The sequence below is a fragment of the Engystomops pustulosus genome, chromosome 6, assembly GCF_040894005.1.
Source record: "Engystomops pustulosus chromosome 6, aEngPut4.maternal, whole genome shotgun sequence".
Lineage (NCBI taxonomy): Eukaryota > Metazoa > Chordata > Amphibia > Anura > Leptodactylidae > Engystomops > Engystomops pustulosus.
This window is the reverse complement of record NC_092416.1, coordinates 23,692,404-23,718,597: the sequence shown is the minus strand read 5'-3', so window position 1 is coordinate 23,718,597 and position 26,194 is coordinate 23,692,404. Positions and strand designations below refer to the sequence as shown.

Here is a 26,194-nt window from a genome sequence, read left to right as displayed (position 1 = left end):
GGCGCTGGTCACAGCAGGGACAGCAGAGAGCTTCAAGAAGGGTCTAGATGCCTTTTTACACCTAAATAACATTGATGGTTATGTTATATAGAATTGTTTCCCCTAAATCCCTTCCTCATCCAATCCCTTCCCTTCCTTGGTTGAACTTGATGGACAAGTGTCTTTTTTCAACCGTAGAAACTATGAAACTATGAAACTATGAAGACACCCTTTGACTGATACTACATTGATAGGCTGATGCTGTTGCACACACTAGGAGTCAGTTACAAAGACATTAGTGACATCTAGTACCGAAACCAATGGTATCCCCCCAACGGAAGTGGAGGGAAAAGAGGAACGACTAATACAATCTACTCCATCAGGAAGAGGACTTCATTACGATTTCTCTCTGCTGTGACTAATCACTGCTGATTTCACCAGATGTCTTCAGCTCTGTGCAGCAAATTCCCCACACTGTGCACCTAAAAAAAACAGTCAGTGTAATGTCACCTGGCTAACACACTAAAACACAACTGACAACACACATTAAACATCTTTAATGTAATCTCCCAAATTAAAGTATATGCATCATATATATAACAGACCTCTCTATTTAATATATAGAGAGTATATAAAGACAGTCCCCCCAGAGATAGTATTTACAGACATAACCCCTCAGTACAGACTATATACAGGCAAGAATCCCTCACAAGACCTCCATAGAGAGTATAACCAGGCAGTGTCCCCTCCTTAAGTATATATAGCCAGTACCACCCATAGATAGTATAAATAAGCAGGACCCCACAGAAAGTATATATAGGCCCCCCAGACCTGCAGATTGTATATAAAGTCTTCTCAGTAGTCACACAGGCAGGTGCAGTGCAGACGGATAAGTGCCTGACCGCTCTGTCCATCCAATACATCCGTGTCTTATAGATACCAATGTAATTGATTTTCTAGTAGTATTGGCAGTGTTTAGCAAGTCCATGTTACCGGCGATCTGCCGCCCCCCCTCAGGAGTCCATAATCTTCTGCCTGAGGCGAGATCATCACACTGCTTCAGGGCGTTTGCACCCCTGGATAATGTCCTGTAGTCCAGTTTCTGAGTAAGGGGGATCATTTTTTTCGGTATGTCACAGTACATGTTGTTATTCCTACGATTAAATGTAATACATCTGATTCCCATTCATACCAGACCATTAAACATTAACATTAAAGGGTCACGTGACACCAGGAAGGGGAAATTGCTGATTGATTACAATTTAGCCATTATCATTTAGGGGTGTAGTCACTTTTGTCGCCAGTTTTTTTTTACATTTTTGTTGTTGTGTGGAGTTATATTTGAGGGAATCAAATTTATACCATTATACGAGCTGTTTACAGTTTCAGTTCAGTTTTAAAATATCTAGGGGTTGTACTTACTAATATATACTTACAGGCAGTCCCCAGGTTACGTACCGCATAGGTTCTGTGGGTTTGTTCTTAAGTTAAATTTGTATGTAATTTGGAACTGTATATTTTATAATTGTAATCCCAGACAAAATGTTTTTGGTCTCTGTGACAATTGAATTTGGATTGTCATCAGAACCAGGATTAACAATAAATCTTAATTGGAGACACCTGTGGTAACTGTTATAGTTGATCATTGTAGCCTAAGGTTAAAGTACAGTAAGTTACCAATATCCAGATCTGTTTGTAACTAGGGGTCGTCTGTAAGTCAGGTGTTCTTAAGTAGGGGACCACCTGTACTTGTGTGCATATTATATATATGCACACTATATAACTCCACACAAAGACAATAATGGCAAAAAAAAACTGGCAACAAAACTGACTACGCCTCTAAGTGACATATATATATATATATTGAAAGTGGTGGTAAGAAAAATAATACCCTTCTAAATAAAAATTATAAAACCTTTGGTGGAGGAGTAAATGTTTAGGCAGGTAACTATTTTAGTTCTATCTAGTTGACAGGTCTAGCTTAAACTTTACACCTTCCAGGTTCCAAATCTCCAAAATTATAAGCTCAATAAACTAATGAAAACATCTGATTTATTATATTTTATACACAGGACTGAGAATAATCATCTCTCAGATCCCAGGATTTTATCTTCTGATGATTAGAAGTTTCTTTCTTCCTTCTTATGATTTCTCATTATCGGACATCGATCTCATCTGTAAAGAGAAATGATCTGTAATTAGAGATGAGCGAGTATACTCGTCCGAGCTTGATGCTCGTTCGAGTATTAAGGTACTCGAAACGGCTCGTTGCTCGGACGAGTATTTCCCCTGCTCGAGATCGAGCATTTAATTAAAAAAACACAGTGAAGAACAGTGAGGAATAGAATAAAAATAGTGAACACAGTGACCACAGGATCATTTAAGTGAAAAACACAGTGAAGAACACAGTGAAGAATAGATTACAGATGTTCGGCACATCTGCTTACCTGTCGGGAGATACGCGCGGAACGGCAGCAGGGAGACATCAAGCATCAGGGAGACATCAAGCAGCAGGGAGACATCAAGCAGCAGGGAGACAGACATCGGGCAGCACCACGGGGGACACAGACATCGGGCAGCACCACGGGGGACACAGACATCGGGCAGCACCACGGGGGACACAGACATCGGGCAGCACCACGGGGGACACAGACATCGGGCAGCACCCCGGGGGACACAGACATCGGGCAGCAGCCCGGGGGACACAGACATCGGGCAGCAGCCCGGGGGACACAGACATCGGGCAGCAGCCCGGGGGACACAGACATCGGGCAGCAGCCCGGGGGACACAGACATCGGGCAGCAGCCCGGGGGACACAGACATCGGGCAGCAGCCCGGGGGACACAGACATCGGGCAGCAGCCCGGGGGACACAGACATCGGGCAGCAGCCCGGGGGACATAGACATCGGGCAGCAGCCCGGGGGACACAGACATCGGGCAGCACGGGGGACACAGACATCGGGCAGCAGCCCGGGGGACACAGACATCGGGCAGCACGGGGGACACAGACATCGGGCAGCACGGGGGACACAGACATCGGGCAGCACGGGGGACACAGACATCGGGCAGCACGGGGGAAACAGACATTTGCCAGCATGGGGGACACAGACATTTGCCAGCATGGGGGACACAGACATCGGGCAGCACGGGGGAGACTTCAGTGGAAGAAGAGGAGCGGATCCCGGGACAGCGTATCACCCCGACAAGTAAGCAGATGTGCAGAACATCTGTAATCTATTCTTCACTGCGTTTTTCACTTAAATGATCCTGTGTTCACTGTTTTTATTCTATTCGTCACTGTTCTTCACATCTGCTAACTTGTCGGGAGATAATATATACGTGCAGAACAGTGAAGAATAGATTGCAGATGTTTGCATACATCTGCTAACTTATCAGAAGACATTCTTTTTCAGTTAATTAACACATTTTATTCCCGAACCATGGTCCCTTTGAAAAATGCTCGGGTCTCCCATTGACTTCAATGGGGCTCGTTATTCGAGACGAGCACTCGAGCATCAGGAAAAGTTTGTCTCGAATAACGAGCACCCGAGCATTTTAGTGCTCGCTCATCTCTATCTGTAATGTAACGTTTAGGCTCTTATACTACAAATATTTATGTCCCAATATTCCTAACAATCAGAGGGGGATTATACTGCACAATGTGAGGGGGAACCAGACGTCTCATCATCCAACCTGTCACTCTAAGCGGTAACATAGCAGCCCCCAGAATGCACTGCTCAGAGGATGCTGGGAGTTGTAGTTATGTCACAGCTGGAAATCCATAGACAGGAGATGAGTAACTACAGTCCGGCTCTTCCACATCTACATCTCAGAGAAGTGATAACATTTCTGCACTGGATCCTGAGCTGCACAGTACTGACCCAGTGATGGGAATTGGGTTCAGTACACGGGTGTAACTACAGGGGTAATTTGATCATAACAGAAGAATCGAATGCTCAGCAGGTTATATAATTATATTACCAAAACTATGACAGCATAAAATTGTCCATAACTGAGCCTGATTAAACCTTAACTTTCATCAAATGGGAAAAGGAGCGCACAATTTGTGCTTATAACAGGGGGATATGTTCTTTAAACACACAGAATGAGTCAGGCACCAGGTAGGTAGCTAAATGTTACTCATATATATGCAGGCGGTCCCCTACTTAAGAACACGCGACCTCTGGCCTTTAGCCCTAGGCTACAATGATCAGCTGTAACAGTTATCAGAAGTGTCTGTAATTAAATTTTATTGTTAATCCTGGTTCTAATGAGAATCCAATTGTCACAGAGACCAAAAAAAATTTGTCTGGTGATACAATTATAAAGTAAACGGTTCCGACTTACTTACAAATTCAACTTAAGAACAAATCTTTGGAACCCATCCTGTATGTAACCCGGGGACTGCCTGTAGCATAGATGGTATGGAGCTCCAATAACACAACCACATCAACATCCGTACTATGTGTACTGGAAAATAAATTTGAGACAATGGGGCTCATTTACTAAAGGTCCGCGGAGCGCATTTTCATTGGGTTTGCATTTTGGCACATCGGCGCCGGCTTGCACGCGACACAAATCGGGGGGCATGGCCGTCGGACAACCCGACAGATGCAGACAACGTGCAAGATTTAACATTTAGAATTGTGTCGCAAGATACGCACTTACAAGCACCAGGAAGAAGAAGGTGAACTCTGGCGGACCTCGGCGGGGGAAGCAACGGATGCAGGAACTCGGGTGCACTATCTTCATGAATCCTCGTCGGACCGTCCGAATCAGGACCAGATAAGTAAATTTGCCCCAATGAGTTAAAGTATAAGGTAAGAAGGTGATTCACGTGATGTTACACTAAGGATCAGGTGACCATAATATTTGTATAGTTGATATTGGCATCAAAGATGGACAATTACACCGTATGTAGTGGACTAATTTGGCTATATTGGCTTTCAAAATTTTCACAAATTTGTCCAGGGAGCGCCAGAATAGTGTGCAGTCACATGTATCCACTAGTATGGTGGTAATAGTAGCTGTTTATAGCTTATTGAATGGCAGGTTCTCAGTTATTTATTTCTGGTCATTTAAATGTAATGTCAGTAGGTGGCACCAGAGCACTGCTTGTCCCGGGAGTTAAACGCCACTTGCCGATTCAGTGCAAGGCGTGGATACTGTTAGATCATCATCATAAAAGATGTTTCCTGGAAATCCTTGTGTCACTAGAGGAGCCATATTGACTCCAAAACGCATGCTACTGGCTTGCGGGCATGACATTATAATCACTGTAACACCTCCGTATGTAGCTACCTACCCGATCAACAACTGTTCTATCTGCTAACTAAATACAAAACACATATTCAGCCCCCCCCCCCCACACCGTGTTTCACCGGACTATCCGGCTTCATCAGGAGAAGGGGCTATACTGCTGGCAGCGTGACTATGTTTGGCCAATCAATGATTGTTCGCCCTCTGGCTATACAGATTATATGTCAATCAAGTAGGGGAGGAAATCCTCACTTGCATCATATAAGTAAATACGATGCTGTTGTATTGGGGGTGGATAAATGCATACTTAGGCTACATTCATATGCGGTTAAGGGATACAAAATCCTAGCCGCAATGCTGCGCATGCACCCGGACTTGGTGTCAGAAACAGCCGCCAATGGTGGAATATGCAGTTATGGGATACAAAACCCTAGCCACAATGCTGCGCATGCGCCCAGGATTATTGTCAGAGACAGCCGCCAATGGTGGAATATGTGGTTAAGGGATACAAAATCCTAGCCACAATGCTGCGCATGCACCCGGTTTTAGTGTCAGAGACAGCCGCCAATAGTGGAATACATGGTTGAGGGATACAAAATCCTAGCCACAATACTATGCATGTGCCCGGAGTTAGTGTCAGAAACAGCTGCCAATGGTGAAATATGCAGTTAAGGGATCCAAAATCCTAACCACAATACTGCGCATGCGCCCGAAATTAGTGTCAGAGACAGCCGCAAATTGTGGAATATGCGGTAAAGGGATCCGAAATCCTATTCACAATGCTGCACATGCGCCCGGACTTAGTGTCAGAGACAGTCGCCAATGGTGGAATATGTGGTTAAGGGATCCAAAATCTTAACCACAATGCTGCATATGTCCCCAGAGTTAGTGTCAGAGACAGCCGCCAATGGTGGAATATGGGGTTAAGGGATCCGAAATCCTATCCACAATGTTGGGCATGCGCCTGGTCTTAGTGTCAGAGGCAGCCGCCAATGGTGGAATATGGGGTTAAGGGATCCGAAATCCTATCCACAATGTTGGGCATGCGCCTGGTCTTAGTGTCAGAGGCAGCCGCCAATGGTGGAATATGTGGTTAAGGGATACAAAATCCTAGTCGCAATACTGCGCATGCGCCCAGACTTAGTGTCAGAGACAGCTACCGATGGTGGAATATGCAGTTAAGGGATACAAAACTAGCCATAAGTATCTTAGAAACCCAGCAATACTGAAAGATGCAGTTAAGGGCATGCAGCAGCCACATATAGATACAGGTAGGTATTGGAAATAACCCTTACTGTTCAATCTTTCACATAGGTCCAAGTCCACCATCAGGATTGGCCAAAATACCTTAAAGATCTTAAAGATGTTGAGTATGCATCGAATGTGCCTATGCATCTGATGGTGTCTGTCTGTGTCTTATTCTGGATCAGGCATCGCCTCTCCGATCCCCTGGCTGTAAAGTATGCCCTTATATAATTTTTTTTAGGGTATTCTCTTGCTCGAAAGCATCAAGTAAATGACTTTTCGGTTGGAAAGCTAAATGTTCAGAAATGCTCTTAGCTCTCAAGTATTGCCCTACAGGTAACCACCATGGGACTTTATTGTAGAGCAGGAGAAGTGAAGATGAAGAGGATCCAAAATACTGCAACCCCTTCTCCCCAGCCAGTATTAAGGTAGCCAGCACACTGAAGCCCCCTATCACTACCACCATTATAAAGGGAGCCAGAATACTTCTGCCCCAAAGCCCCACCAAGTATATATATAGCTTAAAAACTGAAGCCCCCCACACCTGAAAATATAGGTAGCAAGCATAATAAGGCCCTCTTTCTCTCATTATATAGACAGCCAGCACATTGCAACCTCCACCTCACCCAGTATTTAGGTAACCAGCACACTGAAGACGCCTTCCAGTCTATAGGCAGTGGCCACACTAAAGCCCCTCTTCTCAGTACCACTATTTAGGTAGTCAGCACACTGCCCCAACTTCTGGCTCCTCTTCTCCCAGCCATGAGTGTTTCTATGAGGAACACTTGGAGTAGAAACGGGCCTGGGTATCATAGTGCACAGCATGTAGGACAGGTATCATAGTGCACAGCATGTAGGACAGGTATCATAGTGCACAGCATGTAGGACAGGTATCATAGTGCACAGCATGTAGGACAGTATCATAGTACACAGCATGTAGGACAGGTATCATAGTGCACAGCATGTAGGACAGGTATCATAGTGCACAGCATGTAGGACAGATATCATATTGCGCAGCATGTAGGACAGATATCATAGTGCACAGCATGTAGGACAGGTATCATAGTGCACAGCATGTAGGACAGGTATCATAGTGCGCAGCATGTAGGACAGATATCATATTGCGCAGCATGTAGGACAGGTATCATAGTGCACAGCATGTAGGACAGGTATCATAGTACACAGCATGTAGGACAGATATCATAGTGCACAGCATATAGGACATGTATCATAGTGCACAGCATGTAGGACAGGTATCATAGTGCACAGCATGTAGGACAGGTATCATAGTGCACAGCATGTAGGACAGGTATCATAGTGCACAATATGTAGGACAGGTATCATAGTGCACAGCATGTAGGACAGGTATCATAGTGCACAGCATGTAGGACAGTTATCATAGTGCACAGCATGTAGGACAGTTATCATAGTGCACAGCATGTAGGACAGGTATCATAGTGCACAATATGTAGGACAGGTATCATAGTGCGCAGCATGTAGGACAGGTATCATAGTGCACAGCATGTAGGACAGGAATCATAGTGCACAGCATGTAGGACAGGTATCATAGTGCACAGCATGTAGGACAGGTATCATAGTACACAGCATGTAGGACAGTTATCATAGTGCACAGCATGTAGGACAGGTATCATAGTGCACAGCATGTAGGACAGGTATCATAGTACACAGCATGTAGGACAGTTATCATAGTGCACAGCATGTAGGACAGTTATCATAGTGCACAGCATGTAGGACAGTTATCATAGTGCACAGCATGTAGGACAGGTATCATAGTGCACAATATGTAGGACAGGTATCATAGTGCGCAGCATGTAGGACAGGTATCATAGTGCACAATATGTAGGACAGGTATCATAGTGCGCAGCATGTAGGACAGGTATCATAGTGCACAGCATGTAGGACAGGAATCATAGTGCACAGCATGTAGGACAGGTATCATAGTGCACAGCATGTAGGACAGGTATCATAGTACACAGCATGTAGGACAGTTATCATAGTGCACAGCATGTAGGACAGGTATCATAGTGCACAGCATGTAGGACAGGTATCATAGTACACAGCATGTAGGACAGTTATCATAGTGCACAGCATGTAGGACAGTTATCACAGTGCACAGCATGTAGGACAGTTATCATAGTGCACAGCATGTAGGACAGGTATCATAGTGCACAATATGTAGGACAGGTATCATAGTGCGCAGCATGTAGGACAGGTATCATAGTGCACAGCATGTAGGACAGGAATCATAGTGCACAGCATGTAGGGCAGGTATCATAGCGCACAGCATGTAGGACAGGTATCATAGTGCACAGCATGTAGGACAGATATCATAGTGCACAGCATGGAGGACAGGTATCATAGTGCACAGCATGTAGGACAGGTATCATAGTGCACAGCATGTAGGACAGGTATCATAGTGCACAGCATGTAGGACAGGTATCATAGTGCACAATATGTAGGACATGTATCATAGTGCACAGCATGTAGGACAGGTATCATAGTGCACAGCATGTAGGACAGGTATCATAGTGCACAGCATGTAGGACAGGTATCATAGTGCACAGCATGTAGGACAGGTATCATAGTGCACAATATGTAGGACAGGTATCATAGTGCACAGCATGTAGGACAGGTATCATAGTGCACAGCATGTAGGACAGGTATCATAGTGCACAGCATGTAGGACAGTTATCATAGTGCACAGCATGTAGGACAGGTATCATAGTGCACAATATGTAGGACAGGTATCATAGTGCGCAGCATGTAGGACAGATATCATATTGCGCAGCATGTAGGACAGGTATCATAGTGCACAGCATGTAGGACAGGTATCATAGTGCACTGCATGTAGGACAGATATCATAGTGCACAGCATGTAGGTCAGGTACATAGTGCACAGCATGTAGGACAGGTATCATAGTGCACAGCATGTAGGACAGGTATCATAGTGCACAGCATGTAGGAGAGGTATCATAGTGCACAGCATGTAGGACAGGTATCATAGTGCACAGCATGTAGGACAGGTATCATAGTGCACAATATGTAGGACATGTATCATAGTGCACAGCATGTAGGACAGGTATCATAGTGCACAGCATGTAGGACAGGTATCATAGTGCACAGCATGTAGGACAGGTATCATAGTGCACAGCATGTAGGACAGGTATCATAGTGCACAATATGTAGGACAGGTATCATAGTGCACAGCATGTAGGACAGGTATCATAGTGCACAGCATGTAGGACAGGTATCATAGTGCACAGCATGTAGGACAGTTATCATAGTGCACAGCATGTAGGACAGGTATCATAGTGCACAATATGTAGGACAGGTATCATAGTGCGCAGCATGTAGGACAGATATCATATTGCGCAGCATGTAGGACAGGTATCATAGTGCACAGCATGTAGGACAGGTATCATAGTGCACTGCATGTAGGACAGATATCATAGTGCACAGCATGTAGGTCAGGTACATAGTGCACAGCATGTAGGACAGGTATCATAGTGCACAGCATGTAGGACAGGTATCATAGTGCACAGCATGTAGGAGAGGTATCATAGTGCACAGCATGTAGGACAAGTATCATAGTGCACAGCATGTAGGACAGGTATCATAGTGTACAGCATGTAGGACAGGTATCATAGTGCACAGCATGTAGGACAGGTATCATAGTGCACAGCATGTAGGACAGGTATCATAGTGCACAGCATGTAGGACAGGTATCATAGTGCACAGCATGTAGGACAGGTATCATAGTGCACAGCATGTAGGACAGGTATCATAGTGCACAGCATGTAGGACAGGTATCATAGTGCACAGCATATAGGACAGGTATCATAGTGCACAGCATGTAGGACAGGTTTCATAGTGCACAGCATGTAGGACAGGTATCATAGTGCACAATATGTAGGACAGGTATCATAGTGCACAGCATGTAGGACAGGTATCATAGTGCACAGCATGTAGGACAGGTATCATAGTGCACAATATGTAGGACAGGTATCATAGTGCACAGCATGTAGGACAGGTATCATAGTGCACAGCATGTAGGACAGGTATCATAGTGCACAGCATGTAGGACAGGTATCATAGTGCACAGCATGTAGGACAGGTATCATAGTGCACAGCATGTAGGACAGGTATCATAGTGCACAGCATGTAGGACAGGTATCATAGTGCACAGCATGTAGGACAGATATCATAGTGCACAGTATGTAGGACAGGTATCATAGTGCACAGCATGTAGGACAGGTATCATAGTGCACTGCATGTAGGACAGGTATCATAGTGCACAGCATGTAGGACAGGTATCATAGTGCACAGCATGTAGGACAGGTATCATAGTGCACTGCATGTAGGACAGGTATCATAGTGCACAGCATGTAGGACAGGTATCATAGTGCACAGCATGTAGGACAGGTATCATAGTGCACTGCATGTAGGACAGGTATCATAGTGCACAGCATGTAGTACAGGTATCATAGTGCACAGCATGTAGCACAGGTATCATAGTGCACAGCATGTAGGACAGGTATCATAGTGCACAGCATGTAGGACAGGTATCATAGTGCACAGCATGTAGGACAGGTATCATAGTGCACAGCATGTAGGACAGGTATCATAGTGCACAATATGTAGGGCACTAAGTGTGTCAGCATGTTATCGTACCCCCAGGTCCTCTGCCACCTAACGGATCGGGGCCGGTACCCGCATTTTTCAGCACCAGCTACGTACAGCCGTAGCCTATGATAATTTATGATCAGCCAATGACACAATTCAATGTAACAATAAAAATAAACATGAAAAAAAAAGATTGACAACAATATTAACAAAAATATCAGAAAGAGAAGGAGATGAATTAATTGCATCTTTATCAACTTGAGGCAGAACCCAGTTACAATGTTTGTACAGTTTACATGTAAATCTCTTTCTTTCTTACCATTTTGGCCCTTATTTTCCTCGAAGGCAATGGTTCAAAGAACCAAGTTCTAATCCTTTAGATTTACATCGACAAAAAGCAACACAATCGGACCTACAAAGCTTATCCTTTAAAGGACAGTAATTTAAGCAGTTTTCACAACATGGTCCTTTAGCCACTGCAACGCATCTTCCTATAGAGAGAAAATGAAGAACTCGACTGATTATTGTATAATAAATTCTTGAATTGTGATATAAAACAATACTTTATTTAATAGAATTAAAGAATCTTGTGAGGCATGACGTAACACGCCCCATCTCAGGCTACTCCTCCTTCGAGGCTCTCTTGTTGTAACCCAGCCGGTAGGAGTCATAGCGGGAAGGCCAAAGGCATAGCGGCAGGGGCACCGATTGTTGAGTGCCGGGCCGGACAGAGGACGCGGCAGTGAGGCACACCAGGATCACAAGGATCCCACAGTCGGCTAGAGCATTGTAAACGCGGCGCGGGGCAATGTATATGGAGCAGGACCCTATGTTTTTGGAGGAACGTGTGAGATGCGGATTGCAAGCCTGAAGTCAATCTCCCGGGTGAGACGTTCCTAGCTGCCACTATTTAAATTGCGGTGTAGAGAAGAGTTTATTTTAAGCTGAATGAGTTATACTGGTGGCCTGTCAAAAGTAGCATTACTATGTATAATATTTCTGGTTACACATCAGGATTGGAGCCTATATCAATAGGTCCTGAAAGGTTATGGTGTAACTATTATAGCTGTTAATAATATTACAGGATAACTGCCAAGGCGGATGACTATACTAACGAGCAATATTTTTCTTGGTTGCTGGATGTCTAACCATTGTCGGGACTGTTTAACGTATTATTGCCGCTAATAACACTATAGGCCATAAACTGAGACGGATGACTACGCCAATAAGTACTCTCTTACCCGGCTACTGACGGTTATGCTATTGTTTGTGCTGCTAAAACCATCATTGCTGCTAACAGCTTCATGGGTTAAATGCCGAGGCTGATGACCCTACTAACAAGTAATATCTTGCCTGGTTGTTGGATGTCTAACCATCGACTGTGCTGCTAAAAATATCATTGGCGTCTTGCATCTGAAACTTGTGCTGCGAAAACCAGTATTGCTGCTGTTAATTCCAAGGGCCTAATGCCGATGCAGATGATTATACTAATAAGTAATACCTTTCCTGGTTACTGGATGTTTAACCATTGACTGTGCTGCTAAAACCATCATTGCTGCTATTAAGATCATAGGGTAAAGGTCGACAATAGAGATGAGCGAACATACTCGTCCGAGCTTGATGCTCGATCGAGCATTAGTGTACTCGTAACTGCTCGTTGCTCGGACGAGTATTTCGCCCGCTCGAGAAAATGGCAGCTCCCGCCGTTTTGCTTTTTGGCGGCCAGAAACAGAGCCAATCACAAGCCAGGAGACTCTGCACTCCACCCAGCATGACGTGGTACCCTTACACGTAGATAGCAGTGGTTGGCTGGCCAGATCAGGTGACCCTGGGATAGACTAGCCGCTGCCCGCGCTGCTCGGATCATTCTCTGTCTGGATGCCGCTAGGGAGAGAGCTGCTGCTGGTCAGGGAAAGCGTTAGGGTGTTCTATTAGCTTACTGTTAGGCAGGAGTGATTCTAAAAGAACCCAACAGCCCTTCTTAGGGCTACAATAACGTTATAATTTTTTTTTTTTTTTTATTTGCAGCTAGTACCATATTGTGAGGAATTAGCAGGGGGACTTGCTACCGTTGTGTTTAGCTCTTAGTGACACACATATCCACCTCAAACACCAAAGTGGGAAAATTTATTAGGGGTTTGAGTAGAATTAGGCACAGTCTGCCAGTTTCTTTTTATTTTACGTTTATTGTTTTAATAACTCAGCGTCATCTCATCTGGCATAGTAGTGTGCTGTAATAGTTGGCTAGAAAATAGCCATAGGAGAATACAAACGGCTTAATTACGCCTACAGTAGCGTTATATATATTTGATTTCTGGTTGATCTGCTGGTGGCTGTAGTTGTTGCAGTGCATCTACTAGTAAATTGTGAGCAATTTGGAGTCAGACTTGCGACCACTGTGTTTTAGTGACGCACATATCCATCGCAAAGACCGAAGTGGGAAAATTTATTAGGGCCCGGGGTTGTATTTCAATTAGGCACAGTCTGCCATTTCCTTTTTTATTTTACGTTTATTTTTTTCATAACTCAGCATCATCTCATCTGGCATAGTAGTGTGCTGTAATACTTGGCTAGAAAATAGCCATAGGAGAATACAAACGGCTTAATTACGCCTACAGTAGCGTTATATATATTTGATTTCTGGTTGATCTGCTGGTGGCTGTAGTTGTTGCAGTGCATCTACTATCAAATTGGGAGCAATTTGGAGTCAGACTTGCGACCACTGTGTTTTGCGCTTAGTGACGCACATATCCATCGCAAAGACCGAAGTGGGAAAATTTATTAGGGCCCGGGGTTGTATTTCAATTAGGCACAGTCTGCCATTTCCTTTTTTATTTTACGTTTATTTTTTTCATAACTCAGCGTCATCTCATCTGGCATAGCAGTGTGCTTTCATACTTGGCTATAAAATAGCCATAGCAATAGGATAGCATCGTTTGGTTTTAAAAACTAAAAAACACAAAAAAAAACAAAAAAAAACAAAAAAAGTTAAAAAAAAAATTCAAGTTATAACTCTCATTTTCAAAATGTTTAACCCGAGGGCTAGGGGTAGAGGACGAGGGCGGGGACGTGGGCGTCCAACTACTGCAGGGGTCAGAGGCCGTGGTCCTGGGCGGGGTGAGACACCACCTGCTTATGAGGGAGCAGGGGAACGCCGCAGAGCTACACTCCCTAGGTTCATGTCTGAAGTTACTGGGACTCGTGGTAGAGCACTGTTGAGGCCAGAACAGTGCGAACAGGTGATGTCGTGGATTGCCGACAATGCTTCGAGCAATTTGTCCACCAGTCAGTCTTCCACGCAGTCCACCCATGTCACCGAAATCGGCACTCCTCCAGCTCCTGCACCTCAGCCTCCTCCCCCCCAGTCTGCCCCCTCCCAGCAAAATTTGCCATTTGAACCGGCATACTCTGAGGAACTGTTTTCTGGACCATTCCCACAGTCACAAACCACTTGTCCGGTTGCTGATGAGCAATTTTCCGATGCCCAGGTTTTCCACCAGTCGCAGTCTGTGGGTGATGATGACCTTGTTGACGTACTGGAAGAAGTGTGTAAAGAGGTGTCCGACGATGAGGAGACACGGTTGTCAGACAGTGGGGAAGTTGTTGTCAGGGCAGGAAGTCCGAGGGGGGAGCAGACTGAGGGATCGGAGGATGATGAGGTGACAGACCCAAGCTGGGTTGAGAGGCCGGGTGAACACAGTGCTTCTGAGACGGAGGAGAGTCCTCGACAAGAACAGGTTGGAAGAGGCAGTGGTGGGGCTAGACGGAGAGGCAGGGCCAGAGCTGGTGCATCAGCGCCAAATGTGTCAACTAGTGAAGCTCCCGTGGCGAGGGCTAGATTTTCAGAAGTCTGGAGGTTCTTTAAGGAAACACCGGATGACCGACGGACTGTGGTGTGCCACATTTGCCAAACCAGGATCAGCAGGGGTTCCACCACTACTAGCTTAACTACCACCAGTATGCGCAGGCATATGAATGCTAAACACCCCACTCAGTGGCAACAAGCGCGTTCACCTCCGGCCGTGCACACCACTGCTCCTTCCCCTGTGTCCCTGCCCAGGACCCTGCCACAAAAACCCCATCATCGCCTCCACGATCCTCCACAGCATCCACCAGCGTTCAGCTCTCCATACCCCAGACGCTGGAGCGGAAACGCAAATATAGTGCAACCCACCCACACGCCCAAGCCCTTAATGTGCACATCTCCAGATTGCTAAGCCTGGAGATGCTGCCCTATAGGCTAGTAGAGACCGAGGCCTTTCGCAGCCTCATGGCGGCGGCCGCCCCTCGGTATTCGGTCCCCAGCCGCCACTACTTTTCCCGATGTGCCGTCCCAGCCCTGCACCAGCACGTGTCAGACAACATAATCCGTGCCCTGACCAACGCCGTTTCTGACAAGGTCCACCTGACCACGGACACGTGGACGAGTGCTGCCGGGCAGGGCCACTATATATCGCTGACGGCACATTGGGTTAACTTGGTGGAGGCTGGGACCGAGTCTGACCCTGCGGCTGGTCATATACTGCCGACGCCGAGGATTGCGGGGCCTACCTCGGTCCAGGTGTTTCAGGCCTACTATGCCTCCTCCTCCTCCCACCCCTCCTCCACCTCCTCCTCCGAACGACCATCCGTGGGCATGGCGCCATCAGTCGGTAGCTCTAGGCACAGCAGCAGTGCCGTCGCTAAGCGACAGCAGGCGGTGCTCAAACTGCTGAGCCTAGGCGATAAAAGGCACACCGCCCAAGAACTATTACAGGGCATCACGGCGCAGACTGATCTGTGGCTGGCACCGCTGAACCTGAAGCCAGGCATGGTTGTGTGTGACAACGGCCGTAACCTGGTGGCGGCTCTGCAACTCGGCAGACTGACACATGTGCCATGCCTGGCCCATGTGTTAAATCTGATAGTTCAGCGTTTCCTCAAGACATACCCCAATCTGTCTGATTTGCTCACGAAGGTGCGCCGCATCCGTGCGCATTTCAGGAAGTCCAGCACAGATGCTGCCACTCTCAGGGCAGCGCAGCGCCGCCTCCAACTGCCCGCTCACCGACTGTTGTGCGACGTGCCCACGAGGTGGAATTCAACACTGACCATGTTATCCAGAGTTTACCAGCAGCGCCGAGCGATTGTAGACTGCCAGATGTCAACTTCCACCAGAACTGGTAGTCAGGTCAGTCAGCTTCCTCAAGTCTACAATGAGGAGTGGACGTGGATGTCTGATATCTGTCAGGTGCTGAGTAACTTTGAGGAGTCAACACAGATGGTCAGTGGCGATGCCGCCATCATCAGCCTCACCATCCCGCTGCTTGGCCTGTTGAAAAACTCTCTGGTCGGCATGAAGTCGGAAGCTTTGCGCTCCTCACAAGAGACGGGGGAAGAAGATTCCCTTGTTGATAGCCAAAGCACCCTTAGGTCTGTTTCTCAGCGCATATCGGAGGAGGTGGAGGTGGAGGAGGATGAGGAGGAAGAGGAGGAGAATGTTGGCGAGACACAAGAGGGGACCATTGTTGAGTCCTTCACTGTTGAGCGTGTATGGGCAGAAGAAGAGGAATTGGAGGAGTTGGAGGAGGAGGAAATGGACAGTCAGGCCAGTGAGGGGAGCGAATTCTTACGCGTTGGTACTCTGGCGCATATGGCAGATTTCATGCTAGGCTGCCTATCCCGTGACCCTCGCGTTCAAAGAATTTATTCCAGCACCGATTACTGGGTGTTCACTCTCCTGGACCCACGGTACAAGCAAAATCTTTCCACTCTCATCCCTGGAGAGGAAAGGAGTGTGAGAATGCATGAATACCAGCAGGCCCTGGTGCACAAGCTGAAACAGTATTTCCCTTCTGACAGCGCTAGCGGCAGAGTGCGTAGTTCTGCGGGACAAGTAGCGAGGGAGAGTAGGCGAGCAGGCAGCTTGTCAGGCACTGGCAAGGGTACGCTTTACAAGGCCTTTGCCAGTTTTATGTCACCCCAGCAAGACACTGTCACCTGTCCCCAGTCTCGGCAGAGTAGGGCTGATCTTTACAGAAAGATGGTGAGGGAGTACGTAGCTGACCATACCATCGTCCTAAATGATCACACAGCTCCCTACAACTACTGGGTTTCAAAGCTGGACATGTGGCACGAACTGGCGCTGTACGCCTTGGAGGTTCTTGCCTGCCCTGCCGCTAGCGTCTTGTCCGAGCGGGTTTTCAGTGCAGCTGGTGGCATCATCACCGATAAGCGTACACGCCTGTCGACTGACAGCGCTGACAGGCTGACGCTTATCAAGATGAATAAAGCATGGATTTCTCCTAATTTCCAATCTCCAGCAGGTGAAGGAAGCTCAACCTGAATAATTTATCCACTCCTCCTCCTCCTCCTCCTCATTTTCCTCCTTCTCCTGCTCTTTGTACAGTAAAGCAGAGGAAACTGGCTATTTTTTGACAGGGCCCACTGGCTCTACCTATAGTACTTTATGCATTTAATTTTTCTGGAGGGCCACCGACCCGGTCCTCTGTTTTAAACAATTTTTGGGAGTGCCACATACAGGCACTCAATCTATTCAATTTTTCTGGAGCTCCACCTACCTGCTCCTCTGGTTTGAAAAATTTTTTGGACTGCCACATACAGGCACTCAATCTATTCAATTTTTCTGGAGGGCCACCTACCTGCTCCTCTGGTTTAAAAACTTTTTTGGACTGCCACATACAGGCACTCAATCTATTCCATTTTTCTGGAGGGCCACCTACCTGCTCCTCTGGTTTGAAAAATTTTTTGGACTGCCACATACAGGCACTCAATCTATTCCATTTTTCTGGAGGGCCACCTACCTGCTCCTCTGGTTTAAAAACTTTTTTGGACTGCCACATACAGGCACTCAATCTATTCCATTTTTCTGGAGGGCCACCTACCTGCTCCTCTGGTTTGAAAAATTTTTTGGACTGCCACATACAGGCACTATCCAAATTGAATTGTCTCCATAGCAGCCTCCACACGTTGTCTCCATTGCTACCTCCAAAAGTCGTCCATAAAGCTGCCTCCATACATCGTCCCTTTATCAAACGAGGTTTGTCAGGCCGAAATTTGGGTTGTTTTCATGGATTCCACATCGAAGTTGTTAACTTTGTCGCCACCCTGCTGTGTTATCCACAAAATACACTGGCAAACTTTTACCATTTACGGATATTATTTCAGCGCTTCTTGCGCATCTGTTTACATTCCCCTCACCCACCATATCCCAAACTTATAAGAACGCTACTACACTTGATCTTATACAAAAGGTTCTTAGAAGTGCTGTTTGGGGAGTAGCCTAGAGACAGGGGCTTGGAATGGCGAAAGCTCGCCTGGCAGCGGAGCGGCAGCTCCATGCCAAGAACCAACTAACATAGTTTTAACTGCAGCACCTTTAATCTACTACTAGTTCACTGCCTCCATACATGCCCGCCTTATCAAACGTGCTGTGTCAGGCAGAATTTTGGGTTGTTTTCATGGCTTCCACAACAAACTTGTTAACTTTGTCGCCACCCTGCTGTGTAATCCACAAAATATACTGGCAAACTTTTACCATTTACGGATATTATTTCAGCGCTTCTTGCGCATCTGTTTACATTCCCCTCACCCGCCATATCCCAAACTTATAAGAACGCTACTACACTTGATCTTATACAAAAGGTTCTTAGAAGTGCTGTTTGGGGAGTAGCCTAGAGACAGGGGCTTGGATTGGCGAAAGCTCGCCTGGCAGCGGAGCGGCAGCTCCATGCCAAGAACCAACTAACATAGTTTTAACTGCAGCACCTTTAATCTACTACTAGTTCACTGCCTCCATACATGCCCGCCTTATCAAACGTGCTGTGTCAGGCAGAATTTTGGGTTGTTTTCATGGCTTCCATGTTAACTTTGTCGCCACCCTGCTGTGTAATCCACAAAATATACTGGCAAACTTTTATCATGTACCGATATTATTTGAGCGCTTCTTGCTCACCTCCTTTGGTTCCTCTCTGCTACCCATTGGTTTGAAGCCTGAGTCCATTTAGGGTATGTCGCCATGCCACTCTCTAGCCTTCCGCTGCTGCCGCTGACTCTGCATGCCGTCCCCTATAGTGTCAGGGTCAATTATTGGATGTTTTAGATGCTATCTAGCTTCATTCTGTCACTCTGTCATGGCCATGCTGTTGCCCATAATTTTGGCATAATGGTGCATTTAAGCAGCCTCAGAGGCATCCATGCATGCTGCCCCTGCTGTTTCCTGTCCATTTCCGTGGTGTTTCCATCCTTTTCTGAGGTTCCCAGGTGTTTGGCCAAGCTTCCCTGTGCAGAGCCTTGGTCCCCTTGAAAAATGCTCGAGTCTCCCATTGACTTCAATGGGGCTCGTTACTCGAAACGAGCACTCGAGCATCGGGAAAAGTTCGTCTCGAATAACGAGTACCCGAGCATTTTAGTGCTCGCTCATCTCTAGTCGACAAGCATCATCTTTCTCTGCTTTTGGGGGTCAAGCCACCGACTGTGCTGTTAAAATTATCATCGTGGTTAACAACTGTATAGGCTAAAAGCTGAGACGGGCGATTGCTTTACCATATACTAACATCTTCCTTTCTGGCTCTCGGATGTCAAACTATTGTCTGTCTTATTGAAAAGTCTACTGCTGCCATTAACCTTATAGACAGATGATTATACTAACAAAAACAACCTCTTTTTGTTCTTGGATACCAAATTATTGACTCTGCTGCTAAAACCAGTATTTCTGTATCCACTTGCGACACACAGTGAATTGAAGTATCACACAGCGACTGGCCGGGGGGTGGTGGTGACGATAAGATATGGTTAACGTTATTTCTGTTGTGTGGAATTAGTATTCTGGGACGTGTCTAATGACCATAGTGCTACTAGTATTGTATGTTCATTTATTCCCAAACACAAACCGGGCTACAGAGGCTGCGGTCTGGTGGTCATTAGTATAACGGGTTTTGGAGGACAATTTGTGGTTAGATAGTTAACATAAGTAGGAGCAGGGTATAAGTGAAAGCTAACCGGTGTCCTGCTTTGGTCCAGGTAGACTGTCGCTTAAATAAAAATGCAAAGGGTTCCTCTAGAAAGTCCATGGGGACCACTTCCTCAAGGGAAATAATAAAATTTTAAAAACTACCTCTGGTAAAACATAAAAAACGGGTAAAGAGAAAGACTCCAGAGGTCTAGGTCTACCACTATAGATACAGAGGGGGATGAGGGGTAACAGGCCCTTCTTCAGGGAACCCTCCAATCTGGGAAGAAATATTACAGGCAGTGAATAAGATTAACCCAGCTATTGAAAACTTCTCGGTACAAATGGGAGAAACAAGAAACAATGTTTTAGGGATGACCTAAACAAAATAAGAGAAAAAAAACCGGAAAACATGAGGGTAAAGTGGATAAATTGGACAAGGCTGTAGAAAATACCGTAATAGGAAGCTGATTGAACAAATAAAAAATGAAAATAAGATGCTCCTGGAGAGGGTCACAGAAATGGAAGATCAATCCAAGAGATCAAATATTCGATTTATAGGCTTTCCAGAAGGGGTAGAAGGGAAAGATTCCATACAATTCCTGCAAAAATGGCTACAGGACACGGTGGGCATACATTGTCTATCATCTATTTTCTGTGTTGAACGTGCCCACTGTGTGCCAGCGACTATCCACGCACAATCATTTGTAAAATATTATCATCCAGAGATAGGCACACTATCATCGGAGCTCTCCGTAAAAAGGAGTCCTCCATTGATGGGCACAGGGTATCAGCATATCCAGATTATTCAAAGCAAACAATGATAAAAAGACGGAGCTTTTGAGAACTAAATAAAAGATTAGCACATGCGGGGATTACGTATTCCCTTATGTTCCTGGCAAGATTAAGAGTTATTTAAGAGGAGAAAAACAAGTTTTTTGATAGTACCGAAGCAGGCATGAGATGGCTGGAATCAAAAGGTCTATGAATAAGTTGATAAGGGCTGAAGTCGGATAGAGATTACCCTAGGCAGGAGTACCAGGGCAACTCCAGGTACATTATTGGGGGAGAGGGGTGGCGGCCAGAGATGGGGATGAGGGTTTTTTTTTTCTCTTTCCCTTTTGGTTAGGATATGACCTCAATACTTACGTGGAATATTATGGGCATGGGGGATAGAGTTAAAAGACGAATGGTTATCGATATTTTACAATCGTATTTACCTGCTATAGTTTGTTTGATAGAAACACATCTAAGTAAAGAGACAGTGGATAAAGTCAGGAGAAAATGGGCTGATATGGAATTTTGAACGCTTCGAAGGCCTTTGACAGGGCGGAGTGTTCTTTTCTGTGGGCAGTGACTAGGCTCGGAATTGGTCGGGATTTTCTCTCCTGGGTACAACTACTGTATACGGAACTGACGGCGAGGGTAGATGTCAATGGGTTTTGGTCCAAGGTAATAAAATTAGAGAGGGTACTAGACAAGGATGTCCTCTGTCACCCAAGTTATTTGATCTGTTCCTGGAACCACTGGCGGTTGCCATAAGGGAAGATAGGAACATTGTGGGATTTGGGTGTAGTGGTAGGGATCATGATGTCAGACGCTCCCTGACATTCTACTTTGTGCTCCAGCATTGGCACATACTATGATGTCAGTGAGCGGCTGACTTCATGAAGTTTGAAACGGACTGCACAGGGACACAGAGCCGATGCCGGAGCATCGCTGTATAGAAGAGGACCTGCCAGGGGGGCGTCAGAAGGTAAGTACACTGTTTGATTTCTTCCTACAGGCATTATATTGGGGGTTCGGGGCTGTAGGCTGTATACTACAGGGGGATGGCAGACTATATACTACGTGGGGCTAGCTATATACTACAGGGGCTGGCAGGCTACATACTACAGGGGGCTGGCTATATACTAGGGGGATGGCAGTCTATATACTACAGGGGCTGGCAGTCTATAGACTACAGGGGCTGGCAGGCTATATACTACAGGGGTTGGCAGGCTATATTTTACAGGGAGTTGGCTTGGTATATACTACAGGGTCTGGCAGGCTATATACTACAGGGGTTGGCAGGCTATATACTAAAGGGGTTGGCAGGCTATATAGAACAGGGACTGGCAGGCAGTATACTACAGGGGTTGGCAGGCTATGTACTAAAGGGTGCTGGTAGGCTATATACTACAGGGGCTGGCAGGCTATATATTACAGGGGGCTGGCAGGCTATTTACTATTGTGGCATGCAGGCTATATACTATTTGGGCTGGCTGGCTATAGACTACAGGGGTCTGGCAGGTTATATACTACAGGGGCTGTTAGGCTATATACTATATGGAGCTGGCAGGCTATATACTACTGGGGGCTGGTAAACTATATACTACAGGGGGCTGACAGGCTCGATACTACAGGGGCTGGCTTGTTTGATACTACAGAGAGCAGGTAGGCTGTATACTGCGGGGGGCTGGCAGGTTATATACTACAGGAGTCAGGCTGGCTATATACTACAGGGGCTGGCTGGCTATATACTACAGGGGTCTGGCAGGCTATATACTACAGGGGGCTGGCAGGCTATATACTACAGGGGGTGGCAGGCTATATACTACAGGGGGCCAGCAGGCTATATACTATAGGGGTTGGCAGGTTATGCACTAAAGGGGGCTGGCAGGATATATACTACATGGGGCTGGTAAGCTATATATTACAGGGGCTGGCAGGCTGTATACTACATGAGCTGGCTTGATGTATACTAAATGGGGCTGGTAGGCTGTATACTACAGGGGGCTGGCAGGTTATATACTACAGGAGGCTGATTGGATATTTACTACAGGAGGCTGTCAGGCTATATACTACAGCGGGCGGGTAGACTTTATACTAGAATGGGTTGGCAGGCTTTATACTACAGAGGGCTGGCAGGCTATTTACTACAGGGGGATGGCAGGCTATATACTACAGTGGCTGGCAGGCTATATACTTCAAGAGCTGTCAGGCGATATACTACAGGGGGCTGGCAGGATATATATATTTAACAGGGGCTGACAGTCTATATTCTACAGGGGGCTGGCAGGCTATATACTATAGGGCGCTGGCAGACTTGATAGTACAAGGGCTGGCAGGCTTTATACTACAGGAGGCTGGCAGGCTATATACTACAGGGAGCTGGCAGGTTATATACTGCCAGGCAGTGGCTTAACAAAATCCCAGTGGGCCCCAGTGCACTTTAATACTTTTATACTGCCCCCTACATACAAGAAAATAAGTACTATAATGCTGCCCGGGTACGGGAATATAACTACTTTTCCATATAAAACCCCCTTAGTATATAGCCAGACCCCCCTGTATATAGCCAGCAAGCACCCACTGTATATAGCCAGACAGCCTCTCCCACGTATACAGCCAGCCCCCCTCTATATAGCCAGGCATCCCTCAGTATATTTCCAGCCCAGTATACAGCCAGCCCCCTCTGTAAACAGCCAAGTTGTCCACCCATTATACAGCCAGCCCCCCATATATTGCTAGCTAATCCCGCCAACATACAGCCAGCCCTCCTGTATATAGCCAGTAACCCCCCCAGTATATAGCATGCCCCTCCCCAGTATATAGCCAGCCTGACCCGCCAGTATATAGGCAGCCAGTCCCCCCTTTATATATAAAGCTAGTTCCCCCAGTATATAGCCAGCAAGCACCTCCTCAGTATATAGCCTGCCAGCCCCCTGTAAATAACCAGCCAGTCCCTCCAATATACAGCCAGCCCCCCACTGTATATAGCTAGTCATTCTTCATGTACATAACCAGTCCCCCAGTATATAGCCAGCCCCTCAGTATACAGCCAACCTACCCCTCCAGTATGCAGCCAGCAAACCTGCCCTCCCGAGTATACCGCCAGCCAACATGCCCCCCCCCTGAGTATACAGCCAGAGAGCCTGCCCCCCAGAATACAGCCAGCCTGCCTCCCCCCAGTATACAGCCAGCAAGCCTGTCTCCCTGATTATGCAGCCAGCCAGCCTGCCCCCCAAGAATACAGCCAGCCTGCCTCCCCAGTATACAGCCAGCCTTCTCCCCTAGTATACAGCTAGCCAGCCTGCCCCCCTGGTATACAGCCAGCCCCTGCCTAGCATATTAAAATAATAAACAATGAACTCACCTTTCCGACGCTCTTCCGCAGCTCCGCTACTTGATGCAGTGAGTCGGCCGGCAGTGAAAGCTTTGTCTGTTCTGGCGGCTCAGAAACTGTGCCGTTAGCTGCTTGCCAACATCATAGTTTGTGTGCCTGCCTACACGAATGGAGCCGTCACTGCCTGCCGGACTTACTACATCAGCAGAGCTTCGGGGGAGCGTCGGAAAGTTGAGTACATGGATTTTTAATTTTTCTGAAGGCCCCAGTCCCACCCACCGTGATCTCCGGCCTGCAAAACCCAACCACCCAACCCACTCACTGTGTTTGCCGCACCCCCAACCGCTCTACCCACCAGGATACTCCCTGTAGCGATATACTGCCGCAAGCTAGGCAGAGATGACTGCCATGGTCCGGGCCCTTCTCTTCCATTGCTACACCCCTGCTGGCTGGTTATATACTACAGAGGCTGGCAGGCTTTATACTGGAGAGGCTTTGACCAATGCATTTCCTGCCCTTGGCTTATACTCGATTCAATGGGGCTCATTTACTTACCCGGTCCTGTCACGATGCCACAGCGCGCTCTCCGACGAGGATCCGGGTTCTGCCGTGATTCAGTAAGGTCATGTGCCCGATATCCTTGCTGCTGTACCGAGGTCCGCCGGAGTTCACCTGCTTCTTCCCGGTGCAGGAATTTGGCTCAAAACGGAAAAATTCGAAACACCCGACGAAAGTGCGGCTGCGGAGCCATTAGTAAATGAGCCCCAAAATGTTTTTCCATTTTTTTGTGTTAAAATTAAGGATCTCAGCTTATACTCGAGGATATACGTAATATGTAATGTGGAGGCAAAATCCAAACTCATGTTGAGGTCTTCAGTACTAAATCAATGTCAGTACAATTGATAAAAATTCTTGACAAACTCATTACATATAAATATGATGAACATAATAAAAGAAAAGTGTTTTTTAACTTTACTCACTCAAACCTGGTTTTGGAACACAAGAGGCAAAGATAATACCTAAGATAAAATGCAAAGTACATCATGGGTTAATCTACTGCTTTAAGTTAAATAATTTTAAATAAGGTTGCAAAACAATTTAAGGATAAAAATAATAAAAATTATAATTAAAAGTAGAACAATATTCATCATAATAATATTTTTAAATTAAATATTTATCATATGAATGAATAACACAATACTAATACCTGAAGATAAGATCAGGGCTGTGATTGGAGACATCTACTGCCAAATCTGTAAAATCTTATCTAAAAATACAAAATAAAGTGTGAGATATGAGAGATGTAGCTGGAATTATAGAAGGAAATAATGGAGACAGATACCTGTCCGGGCGTCTTCCTCTGGAGAGTGACTGCTTGTTACTTGCTCTCAGGTCTCCAGACCAGGGACCAATTAGAGACATTTTAATTGAATTTTGGAAATTTCCTGGGTGGAGCCGCTCAGTTACACAATTGAACAACAGGTACATTCAGAGTCTGAATGAAACATTTGTTTAGAAAGAATCTGAATAGTCTGTTTCTTACTTCATACAGAATATTCATACAGAAAATAGAATCAGATAGTGGTGAGGAGTTTGTTGCAGAACCTTATCCCTGGGGGTCTAGTACGTCCTTATAGTCCCTGCACGTGAGAAGAAGAGACGAGCGATATATATATTATTGGATGGTTGGGAGCCTTGTCACAGATTTCAGCGTTGGGTCCATAAACTTTGATCAAGAAGTTCTGACCATTTAGTACATCTGGTGCAGAATCTTCTATCTGGATTATGTCAGTGTGGGGTCTGGCCCTGTGTCCACGTTCCGGCTTCCTGCATGCAATGGCTGTTACACCCGGTTGGTTTGAGGACATTGTGGGGGTGAAAGGGATTTATGAATTTCTACTATCTTGTACATCAGAAAACTGGAACACAAGGCATGATAAATGCAGGTACAAGGCTGACAAGTAATAGCTTATAGTGAATGATCTTGTAGGTTATTTCTGGTAGACA

The 26,194-nt window shown here is 46.2% G+C and overlaps 1 long non-coding RNA gene across 1 annotated transcript; it reads right to left on the bottom strand.

The window, feature by feature from the left end:
• Positions 1–585: 585 nt before the first annotated feature.
• Positions 586–25,589, bottom strand: LOC140065594 (uncharacterized). Its single transcript, XR_011847975.1, has 5 exons — positions 25,530–25,589; positions 25,395–25,454; positions 25,168–25,206; positions 11,449–11,620; positions 586–2,154 (listed from the first exon to the last, which is right to left on the bottom strand). It is a non-coding gene; the product is annotated as an uncharacterized lncRNA (long non-coding RNA).
• Positions 25,590–26,194: the final 605 nt, after the last annotated feature.